The sequence below is a fragment of the Triticum dicoccoides genome, chromosome 4A (genome assembly GCF_002162155.2).
Source record: "Triticum dicoccoides isolate Atlit2015 ecotype Zavitan chromosome 4A, WEW_v2.0, whole genome shotgun sequence".
In the NCBI taxonomy this organism is placed as follows: Eukaryota; Viridiplantae; Streptophyta; class Magnoliopsida; order Poales; family Poaceae; genus Triticum; species Triticum dicoccoides.
This window is the reverse complement of record NC_041386.1, coordinates 530,012,958-530,027,232: the sequence shown is the minus strand read 5'-3', so window position 1 is coordinate 530,027,232 and position 14,275 is coordinate 530,012,958.

Here is a 14,275-nt window from a genome sequence, read left to right as displayed (position 1 = left end):
CTGATCGTATCACCTAGTTTAATTGCTACAACTTTCTTCATGTCAAGTATATGTTCCTTAGACCACGAGATTGTGCCACTCCCTAACACCGGAAGAGTGATTTCTGGGTGTCAAGCATCACTTCACAACTGGTGATCATAAAGGTGCTCTACACGTATCTTGGAAAGTATTTGTTGGGTTGTATGGATCCAGATTGGGATTTGTCACTCTGTGTGACATAGAGACATCTCTGGGCCCTCTCGGTAAAACAACATCATGAATATCTTGCAAGCATGAGAATAATGAGTTTAGTCATGGGGATCTTGTATTATGGAACAAGTAAAGAGACTTGTCAGTAATGAGATTGAACTAGGTATGGCGATACCGATGATCGGATCTCGGGCAAGTAACATATCGTCGGACAAAGGGAATTGTCTACGGGGTTAACTAAATCCTTGACATCGTGGTTCAAACCGATAAAGATATCCATTGAATATGTTGGATTCAATAAGGGCATCCAGGTCCCTCTATTGATTATTGATCGGAGAGGTGTCTCTATCATGTGTGCATGTTCTCGAACCCGTAGGGTCATGCACTTAACGTTCGGTAATGCTAGGGTAGTATTGGGATATCCATAATGGTGAGACCAAATATTGTTCGAAGTCTCGGATGGGATGTGGGACATCATGAGGAGCCCTGGAATGGTTCGGAGGTAAAGATTTATGTATGGAAAATGTTTTTTAGGGTTCCCAAAAAGTTTGTAAATTTTCGGTAGAGTACAAGGAAGGTTCTAGAAGGTTCCGGGGGTTCCACTGTGGGGCCCAATGTCCCGGTAAGGGCACACATGGACCGAGGAGTGGGGAACTGACACACATGGGCTGGCCGCACCAGCCCCCAAGGCCCATGTCATTTAAATCTAGTGATAAGGTCTTATCATTAAATTTAAAGGGTTAAATCTAGAGATAAGATCTTATCTCTAAATTTAAAGGAATTTCTCCCTTGCGGACCATTCCGAAAAGTACCGAAACCATTCCGGTTTCCAAATACTATCGTCCAATATATTAATATTTACCTCTAGACCATTTTGAGACTCCTCGTCATGTCCGTGATCTCATCCGGGACTCCGAACAATCTTCAGTCACCAAAACACATAACTCATAATACAAATCGTCATCGAACGTTAAGCGTGCGGACCCTACGGGTTCGAGAATTATGTAGACATGACCGAGACATATATCCGATCAATAACCAACAGCGGAACCTGGATGCTCATATTGGTTCCTACATATTCTACGAAGATCTTTATCGGTCAAACCGCAATGACAACATACGTCATTCCCTTTGTCATCGGTATGTTACTTGTCCGATATTCGATCGCCGGTATCATCATACCTAGTTCAATCTCGTTACCGGCAAGTCTATTTACTTGTTCCGTAATGCATCATCCCACAACTAACTCATTAGTCACATTGCTTGCAAGGCTTATAGTGATGTGCATTACCAAGAGGGCCCAAAGATACCTCTCTGATACTCGGAGTGACAAATCCTAATCTCGATCTATGCCAACCCAACAAACACCTTCGGAGACACCTGTAGAGCATCTTTATAATCACCCAGTTACGTTGTGACATTTGATAGCACACAAAGTGTTCCTCCGGTATTCGGGAGTTGCATAATCTCATAGTCAGAGGAATATGTATAAGTCATGAAGAAAGCAATAGCAATAAAACTTAACGATCATTATGCTAAGCTAACGGATGGGTCTTGTCCATCACATCATTCTCCTAATGATGTGATCCCGCTTATCAAATGACAACACATGTATATGGTCAGGAAACTTAACCATCTTTGATTAACGAGCTAGTCAAGTAGAGGCATACTAGCACTACTAGGGAAAAGGCTAGCAGCAGCGCGGGTTCTAGGTATATCAGTAGCGCGGGAACCGGCGCTACAGCTAACCCGTAGCGGTAGCGCGTGCACACCCGCGCTACTGCTATACAAGTGTAGCAGCAGCATGCTTCTTGGAAGCTCGCTACTGCTAATAGCTCTAGGGCGCTTTGCCGGGACGCGCTATTGCTACTCTGGCGCTGCTGCTAACTTTTCTCCACTTGCTACTCCTAATTTTAGTAGTTTTTGTGTTTTGTTTTGCATATTTGTTTTGTATTTGAACATGCTTTATACAAGAATATTTAGTATATACAAATTTCATCATGATACACATACAAATGGCTGCGAGACCACAAATGTAATCATAGCATATACATACAAATAATCTCATCATAATCATCATCCAATACAAAGTGGTATCTCGTCATCATCTCGAAAATAGCGATACATGCAAGTCTCGAATACTTGCAACTACAACGTCATCCATCCAAACAATGGTATACGTGAGAAGAGCTATCACTATGAGTGAGAGCGGAACTATGCAGTACATGAGGCGGCGGTTATGAATCCTCTCTCGCGCTAGTGTGAACCTCAAGTAACTAGCTTCTCCTTCTTGTCTGCTTTTTAAGCCTTTATGGCTGGCGCCCAAGACCCCATTCACTTGCGCCTGACACTCATGCCACTCGTTGTACACCCCTGGAACCTTCCCTTTGTACACGACATAGCACCGCCATCTCGCCATCAAGAAACTAGGTACCTGTTAGAGATGCATGTTCATCAAGAGGATGTACAATCATATGCAACAAAATATATTAGAGCAACACGAAAAAGAAAGGGTTAATTAGCAACTAGATGCAACATACAGTACGCAAACTAATTAACTAGAGGTACGCAGGTCATCGTACCCAAACAAACAAAGTAGCGTTACGCAAGTTTGGCAGGGACCGTGGACATCATAAAGTTTCATCGCTACAGAAAGTATACAAGTTCAACCGACACATATCATCATCATCGCCATCGTAAATCACTAAAGTTTCATCCTTCCATATCATCGAGGATGGACCCTAGCATCTTGAACGGCATGAGGTCTTGACGTTGCTTGCCTATGCGAGTTCGGACGTCAACTCGCGATATAGCGCCATGGTGGAACGTGATGTCTACTACACAACCTTCTTCTTGTAGACGTTGTTGGGCCTCCAAGTGCAAAGGTTTGTAGGACAATAGCAAATTTCCCTCAAGTGGATGACCTAAGGTTTATCAATCCGTGGGAGGCGTAGGATGAAGATGGTCTCTCTCAAACAACCCTGCAACCAAATAACATAGAGTCTCTTGTGTCCCCAACACACCCAATATAATGGTAAATTGTATAGGTGCCACTAGTTCGGCGAATAGATGGTGATACAAGTGCAATATGGATGGTAGATATAGGTTTTTGTAATCTGAAAATATAAAAACAGCAAGGTAACTAATGATAAAAGTGAGCATAAACGGTATTGCAATGCGTTGAAACAAGGCCTGGGGTTCATACTTTCACTAGTGCAAGTTCTCTCAACAATAATAACATAATTAGATCATATAACTATCCCTCAACATGCAACAAAGAGTCGCTCCAAAGTCACTAATAGAGGAGAACAAACGAAGAGATTATGGTAGGGTACGAAACCACCTCAAAGTTATCCTTTCTGATCGATCTATTCAAGAGTCTGTAGTAAAATAACACGAAGCTATTCTTTCCGTTCAATCTATCATAGAGTTCATACTAGAATGGCACCTTAAGACACAAATCAACCAAAACCCTAATGTCACCTAGATACTCCAATGTCACCTCAAGTATCCGTGGGTATGATTATACGATATGCATCACACAATCTCAGATTCATCTATTCAAACCAATACAAAGTACTTCAAAGAGTGCCCCAAAGTTTCTACCGGAGAGTCAAGACGAAAACGTGTGCCAACCCCTATGCATAGGTTCATGGGCGGAACCCGCAAGTTGATCACCAAAACATACATCAAGTGGATCAATAGAATACCCCATTGTCACCACGGCTATCCCATGCAAGACATACGTCAAGTGTTCTCAAATCCTTAAAGACTCAATCCGATAAGGTAACTTCAAAGGGAAAACTCAATCCATTAAAAGAGAGTAGAGGGGGAGAAACATCATAAGATTCAACTATAATAGCAAAGCTCGCGATACATCAAGATCATATGACCTCAAGAACACGAGGGAGAGAGATCAAACACATAGCTACTCGTACATACCCTCAGCCCTGAGGGAGAACTACTCCCTCCTCGTCATGGAGAGCGCCGGGATGATGAATATGGCCACCGGTGAGGGTTCCCCCCTCCGGCAGGGTGCCGAAACGGGTCTAGATTGGTTTTCGGTGGCTACGGAGGCTTCTGGCGGCGGAACTCCCGATCTATTCTACTCTTCGAAGTTTTTAGGGTATATGGGTATATATAGGAGGAAGAAGTACGTCGGTGGATCTCCGGGCTATCCACGAGGCAGGGGGCACGCCCCCCACCCTCGTGGGCAGCCCGGGACTCTTCTGGTCCATCTCTGATACTCAGTGGGCTTCTTCTCGTCCAAAAATAAGTTCCGTGAAGTTTCAGGTCAATTGAGCTCCGTTTGATTTTCCTTTTCTGCGATTAGCTAAAACAAGGAAAAAACAGAAACTGGCACTGGGCTCTAGATTAATAGGTTAGTCCCAAAAATAATATAAAATAGCATATAAATGCATATAAAACATCCAAGGTTGATAATATTATAGCATGGAACAATAAAAAATTGTAGATACGTTGGAGACGTATCAGCGCCCCCAAGCTTAATTCCTGCTCGTCCTCGAGTAGGTAAATGATAAAAACAGAATTTTTGATGTGGAATGCTACCTAACATATTTATCCATGTAATTATGTTTATTGTGGCAAGAATATTCAGATCCATAAGATTCAAGACAAAAGTTTAATATGGACATAAAAACAATAATACTTCAAGCATACTAACAAAGTAATCATGGCTTCTCAAAATAACATGGCCAAAGAAAGTTATCCCTACAAAATCATGTAGTCTGGCTAAGCTCCATCTTCACCACACAAAATATTTAAATCATGCATAGCCCCGATGACAATCCAAGCAATTGTTTCATACTTTTGATGTTCTCAAGCTTTTTCAATCTTCACGCAATACATGAGCGTGAGCCATGGATATAGCACTATATGTGGAATAAAAGGGTGGTTGTGGAGAAGACAAAAAGGGAGAAGATAGTCTCACAACAACTAGGCGTATCAACGGGCTATGGAGATGCCCATCAACAGATATCAATGTGAGTGAGTAGGGATCGCCATGCAACGGATGCACTAGAGCTATAAGTGTATGAAAGCTCAACAAAAGAAATTAGTGGGTGTGCATCCAACTTGCTTGCTCACGAAGACCTAGGGCATTTTGAGGAAGCCCATCATTGGAATATACAAGCCAAGTTCTATAATGAAAGATTCCCACTAGTATATGAAAGTGACAACATAGGAGACTCATAATCATGAAGATCATGGTGCTACTTTGAAGCACAAGTGTGGTAGAAGGATAGTAGCATTGCCCCTTCTCTCTTTTTCTCTCATTTTTTTGTTTTTTTGGCCTTCTCTTTTTTATGGCCTTTCTCCTTTTTTTATTTTTCGTCCAGAGTCTCATCCCGACTTGTGGGGGAATCATAGTCTCCATCATCCTTTCCTCACTAGGACAATGCTCTAATAATGATGATCATCACACTTTTATTTACTTACAACTCAAGAATTACAACTCGATACTTAGAACAAGATATGACTCTATATGAATGCCTCCGGCGGTGTACCGGGATGTGCAATGACTTATGAGTGACATGTATGAAAGAATTATGAACGGTGGCTTTGCCGCAAATATGATGTCAACTACATGATCATGCATATGAATATGACAATGATGGAGCGTGTCATAATAAACGGAACGGTGGAAAGTTGCATGGAAATATATCTCGGAATGGATATGGAAATGCCATAATAAGTAGGTATGGTGTCTGTTTTGAGGAAGATAAATGGTGGGTTTATGGTATCGGCGAAAGTTGCGCGGTACTAGAGAGGCTAGCAATGGTGGAAGGGTGAGAGTGCGTATAATCCATGGACTCAACATTAGTCATAAAGAACTCACATACTTATTGCAAAAATCTATTAGTTATCGAAACAAAGTACTACACGCATGCTCCTAGGGGGATAGATTGGTAGGAAAAGACCATCGCTCGTCCCCGACCGCCACTCATAAGGAAGACAATCAATAAATAAATCATGCTCCGACTTCATCACATAACGGTTCACCATACATGCATGCTACGGGAATCACAAACTTTAACACAAGTATCTCTAAAATTCACAACTACTCACTAGAATGACTCTAATATTACCATCTCCATATCTCAAAACAATCATCAAGAATCAAACTTCTCATAGTATTCAATGCACTTTATATGAAAGTTTTTATTATATCCCTCTTGGATGCCCATCATATTAGGACTAGTTTCATAACCAAAGCAAACTACCATGCTGTTCGAAAGACTCTCAAAATGATATAAGTGAAGCATGAGAGTTCATTAATTTCTATAAAATATAACCACCACCGTGCTCTAAAAAGATATAAGTGAAGCACTAGAGCAACAACAAACTACTCCGAAAGATATAAGTGAAGATCAATGAGTAGTCGAATAATTATGCAACTATATGAAGACTCTCTAATATTTAATAATTTCAGATCTTGGTATTTTATTCAAGCAGCAAGCTAAACTAAATAAAATAAAATGACGCCCCAAGCAAAACACATATCATGTTGTAAATAAAAATATAGCTCCAAGTAAAGTTACCGATGAACGAAGACGAAAGAGGGGATGCCTTCCGGGGCATCCCCAAGCTTAGGCTTTTGGTTGTCCTTGAATATTGCCTCGGGGCGCCTTGGGCATCCCCAATCTTAGGCTCTTGTCACTCCTTATTCCGTAATCCATGAAATCTTTACCCAAAACTTGAAAACTTCACAACACAAAACTCAAAATAGAAAATCTCGTGAGCTCCGTTAGCGAAAGAAAACAAAACACCACTTCAAGGTTCTGTAATGAACTCATTATTTATTTATATTGGTGTTAGACCTACTATATTCCAACTTCTCTATGGTTTATAAACTCTTTTAGTTGCAATATATTCATCAAAATAAGCAAACAACACACGAAAAACAGAATATGTCAAAAACAAAACAGTCTGTAGTAATATGTAGCTAACGAAAACTTCTAGAACCCCAAAAATTATAAAATAAATTGCTGGACATGAGAAATTTATCTATTAATCGTCTTCAAAAAGAATTAACTAAATATCACTCTCCAATAAAACATGGCAGCAATTCTCGTGAGTGCTAAAGTTTCTGTTTTTTACAGCATGATCGCAAAGACTTTCCCCAAGTCTTCCCAAAGGTTCAACTTGGCACAAACACTAATTAAAACATAAAACCACATCTAAACAGATTCTAGATGAATTATTTATTACTAAACAGAACCAAAAAGCAAGGAACTAAAATAAAATTGGGTTTCCTCCCAACAAGCGCTATCGTTTAATGCCCCTAGCTAGGCATGATGATTTCAACGATGCTCACATAAAAGATAAGAATTGGAACATAAACAGAGGATCTTGAAGAATATGACTAGCACATTTAATTCTAACCCACTTCCTATGCATAGGGATTTTGTGATCAAACAACTTATGGGAAGAATAATCAACTTGCATAGGAAGGTAAAACAAGCATAACTTTCGGATTTTAAGCACATAGAGAGGAAACTTGATATTATTACAACTCCTACAAGCATATATTCCTCCCTCATAATAATTTTCAGTAGCATAATGAATGAATTCAACAATATAACCAGCACCTAAAGCATTCTTTTCATGATCTACAAGCATAGAAATTTTACTACTCTCCACACAAGCAAGATTCTTCTCATGAATAATAGTGGGAGCAAACTCAACATAATAACCATCTTGTGAGGCATAATCCAATTGAAAGTTAAAATCATGATGACAAGTTTCATGGATATCATTATTCTTTATAGCATACAAGTCATCACAATAATCATCATAGACAGAAACTTTGTTCTCATAATCAATTGGAACCTCTTCCGAAATAGTGGATTCATCACTAAATACAGTCATGACCTCTCCAAATCCACTTTTATCAATATAATCATCATAAATAGGAGGCATGCTATCATCATAATAAATTTGCTCATCAAAACTTGGGGGACAAAAAATATCATGTTCATCAAACATAGCATCCCCAAGCTTGTGGCTTTGCATATCATTAGCATCATGGATATTCAAGGAATTCATACTAACAACATAGCAATCATGCTCATCATTCAAAGATTTAATGCCAAACATTCTATAGACTTCTTCTTCTAGAATTTGAGCACAATTTTCCTTTCCATCATTCTCATGAAAGATATTAAAAAGATGAAGCGTATGAGGCAAACTCAATTCCATTTTTTGTAGTTTTCTTTTATAAACTAAACTAGTGCGAAAACAAGAAACAAAAATATTCGATTGCAAGATCTAAAGATATACCTTCAAGCGCTAACCTCCCCGGCAACGGCGCCAGAAAAGATCTTGATGTCTACTACACAACCTTCTTCTTGTAGACGTTTTTGGGCCTCCAAGTGCAAAGGTTTGTAGGACAGTAGCAAATTTCCCTCAAGTGGATGACCTAAGGTTTATCAATTCGTGGGAGGCATAGGATGAAGATGGTCTCTCTCAAACAACCCTGCAACCAAATAACATAGAGTCTCTTGTGTCCCCAACACACCCAATACAATGGTAAATTGTATATGTGCACTAGTTCGGCAAAGAGATGGTGATACAAGTGCAATATGGATGGTAGACATAGGTTTTTGTAATCTGAAAATATAAAAACAACAAGGTAACTAATGATAAAAGTGAGCGTAAACGGTATTGCAATGCGTTGAAACAAGGCCTAGGGTTCATACTTTCACTAGTGCAAGCTCTCTCAACAATAATAACATAATTAGATCATATAACTATCCCTCAACATGCAACAAATAGTCACTCCAAAGTCACTAATAGAGGAGAACAAACGAAGAGATTATGGTAGGGTACGAAACCACCTCAAAGTTATCCTTTCTGATCAATCTATTCAAGAGTCCGTAGTAAAATAACATGAAGCTATTCTTTCTGTTCAATCTAGCATAGAGTTCGTACTAGAATAACATATTAAGACACAAATCAACCAAAACCCTAATGTCATCTAGATACTCCAATGTCACCTCAAGTATCCGTGGGTATGATTATATGATATGCATCACACAATCTCAGATTCATATATTCAAACAAACACAAAGTACTTCAAAGAGTGCCCCGAAGTTTCTACCGGAGAGTCAAGATGAAAATGTGTGCCAACCCCTATGCATAGGTTCATGGGCGGAACCCACAAGTTGATCACCAAAACATACATCAAGTGGATCAATAGAATACTCCATTGTCACCACGGGTATCCCACACAATACATACATCAAGTGTTCTCAAATCCTTAAAGACTCAACCCGATAAGATAACTTCAAAGGGAAAACTCAATCCATTACAAGAGAGTAGAGGGGGAGAAACATCATAAGATCCAACTATAATAGCAAAGCTCGCGATACATCAAGATCGTATCACCTCAAGAACACGAGCGAGAGAGATCAAACACATAGCTACTGGTACTTACCCTCAGCCCCGAGGGAGAACTACTCCCTCCTCATCATGGAGAGCTCCAGGATGATGAAGATGGCCACCGGTGAGGGTTCCCCCCTCCGACAGGGTGCCGGAACGGGTCTAGATTGGTTTTCGGTGGCTACGGGGGCTTCTGGCGGCGAAGCTCCCGATCTATTCTGCTCTCCGAAGTTTTTAGGGTATATGGGTATATATATATAGGAGGAAGAAGTATGTCGGTGGATCTCTGGGCTTTCCACAAGGTAGGGTGCGTGCCCCCACCCTCGTGGGCAGCCCGAGACTCTTCTGGTCCATCTCCGATAGTCCGTGGGCTTTTTTTGGTACAAAAATAAGTTCCGTGTAGTTTCAGGTCAATTGGACTCTGTTTGATTTTCCTTTTCTGCGATACTCTAAAACAAGGCAAAAACAGAAACTGACACTGGGCTCTAGGTTAATAAGTTAGTCCCAAAAATCATATAAAATAGCATATAAATGCATATAAAACATCCATGGTTGATAATATAATAGCATGGACCAATCAAAAATTATAGATACGTTGGAGACGTATCAGAACATCCCATTCTCATCGACGAATTATTTCATGATGATCGTCGCAATGTCCCTTTGGATGTGAAAGAAGTCATCACTAAGTTTATAATCCGCTTCTCCATGAGATTCTAGCCACTTGTGGATATGATCATCATTTCTGCTTGTCATGCGAAGCTTTTGGTGATCCGTGTTGAACTCAATCATGAGATGGAGGATGTAGAATCCATCCTTCTTGCTTGGTTTTGGGACATGGATGCAGCAGAAGTTAGTTTTATGCGTGAAACCCATCTTCTTGTTCCTTTGTTTCCTGATCTGCATGTGGCCACCTCTAATACTAAAGCCTTGGAGAGAATCATCTAGAATATTCATTATGTGGGTGTAGTCCTTCTCGTAGTCTCTGGAAGGGTCGAAATACACGGCGTGGGAGACTCCCGGGTAAAGAACGATAAGGACGGTGCGCCCGTTGCTGCGGGGAAAAGTGATACGTCTCCAATGTATCTATAATTTTTTATTGTTCCATGCTATTATATTATCAACCTTGGATGTTTTATATGCATTTATATGCTATTTTATATGATTTTTGGGACTAACCTATTAATCCAGAGCCCAGTGCCAGTTTCTGTTTTTACCTTGTTTTAGAGTATCACAGAAAAGGAAAATCAAATGGAGTCCAATTGACCTGAAACTTCATGGAACTTATTTTTGTAAGGAAAGCAACCCGGGAGACTTGGAGTCCACGTCAAGAAAGCAACGAGGAAGCCACGAGGCAGGGGGGCGCCCACCCCCTTGGGCGCGCCCTCCACCCTCGTGGGCCCCTCGTGGCCCCCTGGCGTACTTCTTCCGCCTATATATCTCCATATACCCTGAAACGATCGGGGAGCACAATAGATTGGGAGTTCCGCCACCAGAAGCCTCCGTAGCCACCGAAAGCCTATCTAGACCTGTTCCGGCACCCTGCCGGAGGGGGAATCCCTCTCCGGTGGCCATCTTCATCATCTCGGTGCTCTCCATGACGAGGAGGGAGTAGTTCTCCCTCAAGGCTGAGGGAGTAGTTCTCCCTCGAGGCTGAGGGTGTAGTTCTCCCTCGGGGCTGAGGGTGTGTTTGATCTCTCTCTCTCTCATGTTCTTGATTTGGCACGATCTTGATGTATTGTGAGCTTTGCTATTATAGTTGGTTCTTATGTTTCTTCTCCCCTCTACTATCTTGTATTGGATTGAGTTTCCCCTTTGAAGTTATCTTATCGGATTGAGTATTTAAAGATTTGAGAACACTTGATGTATGTCTTGCCGTGCGTATCTGTGGTGACAATGGGATATCACGTGATTCACTTGATGTATGTTTTGGTGATCAACTTGCGGGTTCCGCCCATGAACCTATGCATAGGGGTTGGCACACGTTTTCGTCGTGATTCTCCGATAGAAACTTTGGGGCACTCTTTGAGGTTCTATGTGTTGGTTGAATAGATGAATCTGAGATTGTGTGATGCATATCGTATAATCATACCCACAGATACTTGAGGTGACATTGGAGTATCTAGGTGACATTAGCGTTTTGGTTGATTTGTATCTTAAGGTGTTATTCTAGTACGAACTCTAGGGTTGTTTGTGACACTTATAGGAATAGCCCAACGGATTGATTGGAAAGAATAACTTTGAGGTGGTTTCGTACCCTACCATAATCTCTTCGTTTGTTCTCCGCTATTAGTGACTTTGGAGTGACTCTTTGTTGCATGTTAACGGATAGTTATGTGATCCAATTATGTTATTATTGTTGAGAGAACTTGCACTAGTGAAAGTATGAATCCTAGGCCTTGTTTCCTAGCATTGCAATGCCGTTTATGCTCACTTTTATCATTCATTACCTTGCTGTTTTTATATTTTCAGATTACAAATACCTTTATCTACCATCCATATACCACTTGTATCACCATCTCTTCGTTGAACTAGTGCACCTATACAATTTACCATTGTATTGGGTGTGTTGGGGCCACAAGAGACTCTTTGTTATTTGGTTGCAGGGTTGCTTGAGAGAGTGCATCTTCATCCTACGCCTCCTATGGATTGATAAACCTTAGGTCATCCACTTGAGGGAAATTTGCTACTGTCCTACAAACCTCTGCACTTGGAGGCCCAACGACGTCTACAAGAAGAAGGTTTTGTAGTATACATCAAGCTCTTTTCTGGCGCCGTTGCCGGGGAGGTTAGCGCTTGAAGGTATATCTTTAGATCTTGCAATCGAATCTTTTTGTTTCTTATTTAGCACTAGTTTAGTTTAAAAAAGAAACTACAAAAAAATATGGAATTGAGTCTACCTCATATGCTTCATCTTTTTAATATCTTTCGTGAGTATGATGGAAAGGAAAATTCTACCAAAGTGTTAGAAGAAGAATGCATTAATATGTTTGGCACTAAATATTTGAATGATGAGCATGATTGCAATGTTGTTAGTATAAATTCCTTGAATATCCATGATGCTAATGATATGCAAAGCCACAAGCTTGGCGAAGCTATGTTTGATGAAGATGATATTTTTTGTCCCCCAAGTTTTGATGAGCAAATTTATTATGATGAAAGCATGCCTCCTATTTATGATGATTATATTGATGAAAGTGGATTTGGAGAGGTCATGACTTTATTTAGTAATGATTCCACTATTCCGGAAGAGGTTCCAATTGATTATGAGAACAAAGTTGATATCTATGATAATTATTGTGATGACTTGTATGCTATAAAGAATAATGATAAGCATGAAACTTGTCATCATGATTTTAGTTTTCAATTGGATTATGTGTCAGGGAAACTGATCGACGAACACCTATGGGGCCGGCGGACCGGGCCCCTTTCGGTTCGGCGGGGGGCGGAGATCGCATGAAGAGCGGATCGAGGCGAAGCACACGAGCAGTTTACCCAGCTTCCGAGCTCTCCGGAGAGATAACACTCCTACTGCTACTTGTCTGGTTGTATTATCTGGTGTTCTTGCTCTCCAAAGCGAGAGTGTCATGTTCTCTGAGCTACGGATGGATCGAAGCAAACTGTCTGAGGCCCCGAACCTATGAACCAAAGCCCCTCTACGTTGCGCATGGGCCTCCTTTTATACGCTAAAGGGGTCACCGACAGGTGGCAAAGCAGAGGAGGGTAAAAATGTAAAAAGCGAGGTAGTTGATACAGTTGCTTGCACAGTGCACCCTACCTAACCCTGACGGCAGGGGACAAGGGCATTAAATGCCCGTCTGAGTTGCCCGAACAGTGCAGAAAAGGACCGTTAGGGGCGCCACCGTTCGCCACGATGGCAATCTTGTCAGCTTCGCATGCCACTGCGCACCGCTGGCTGCACAGCCTCCCGCCACGTACGCCCGGAGAGGCCCCCAGAGCGGCACGTTGGTGGATACGCTGGAGCGTGGGCGCAGAGTGGCCGCCTGCCACGGCAAGCGCCTTGCCGCTGTTGTTATCTTGTCGGGTCCGGAAGCTTGTCGCTCACCGGGCTTCGATGTACCTTGGTTTGTCTTCCCGGCAAGCTCCTCTTGCCGGGGCCTTGTTGCCTTGCCGGAGCGCGTGGCGTGTCGTGGCAAGTTCATTGGAGCGTCTTGGTTGGCCTTCCCGGCAAGCTCCTCTTGCCGGGGTCTTGTCTCCTTAGCTTAAATACTTTGTTCTTGGATGGCTCCAAGGGAACCTTGGGGGATCTTGGCGATCACCCGGCAAGCCTTTGCCGCAGGGTGCTGCAACTGCCCGTGCACAAGTTCGGGGTACTGGGGTACCCCTATTCTAGTACACCGATAGGAGCCCCCGGGCCTGGGCCAGACACGGTGCCGAGCGCTGTTGGGCCAGGCCCAAGACAGGGCACGGGCACATGCGGGCTGGGCCACGCCAAATCTTGTTCCGTATCCACCGCACTCTCCCATAACGGCACGCGTTGAATGCGGCATCGTGGGAGAGATCGTGGGTGGTTGTTTAAGCGGAAGGCCGAAACGTCTGCCCCGTCCCTCTTTATAAGCAGAGGAAACAGGGGCAGTTCGTTCCCCCTCGCTGGTTGCTGCTACTCCTTCACAAACTCCGCCGCTCCCCCCTTCTTCTCGAAGCCGAGAGAGCAGCGCTCCGC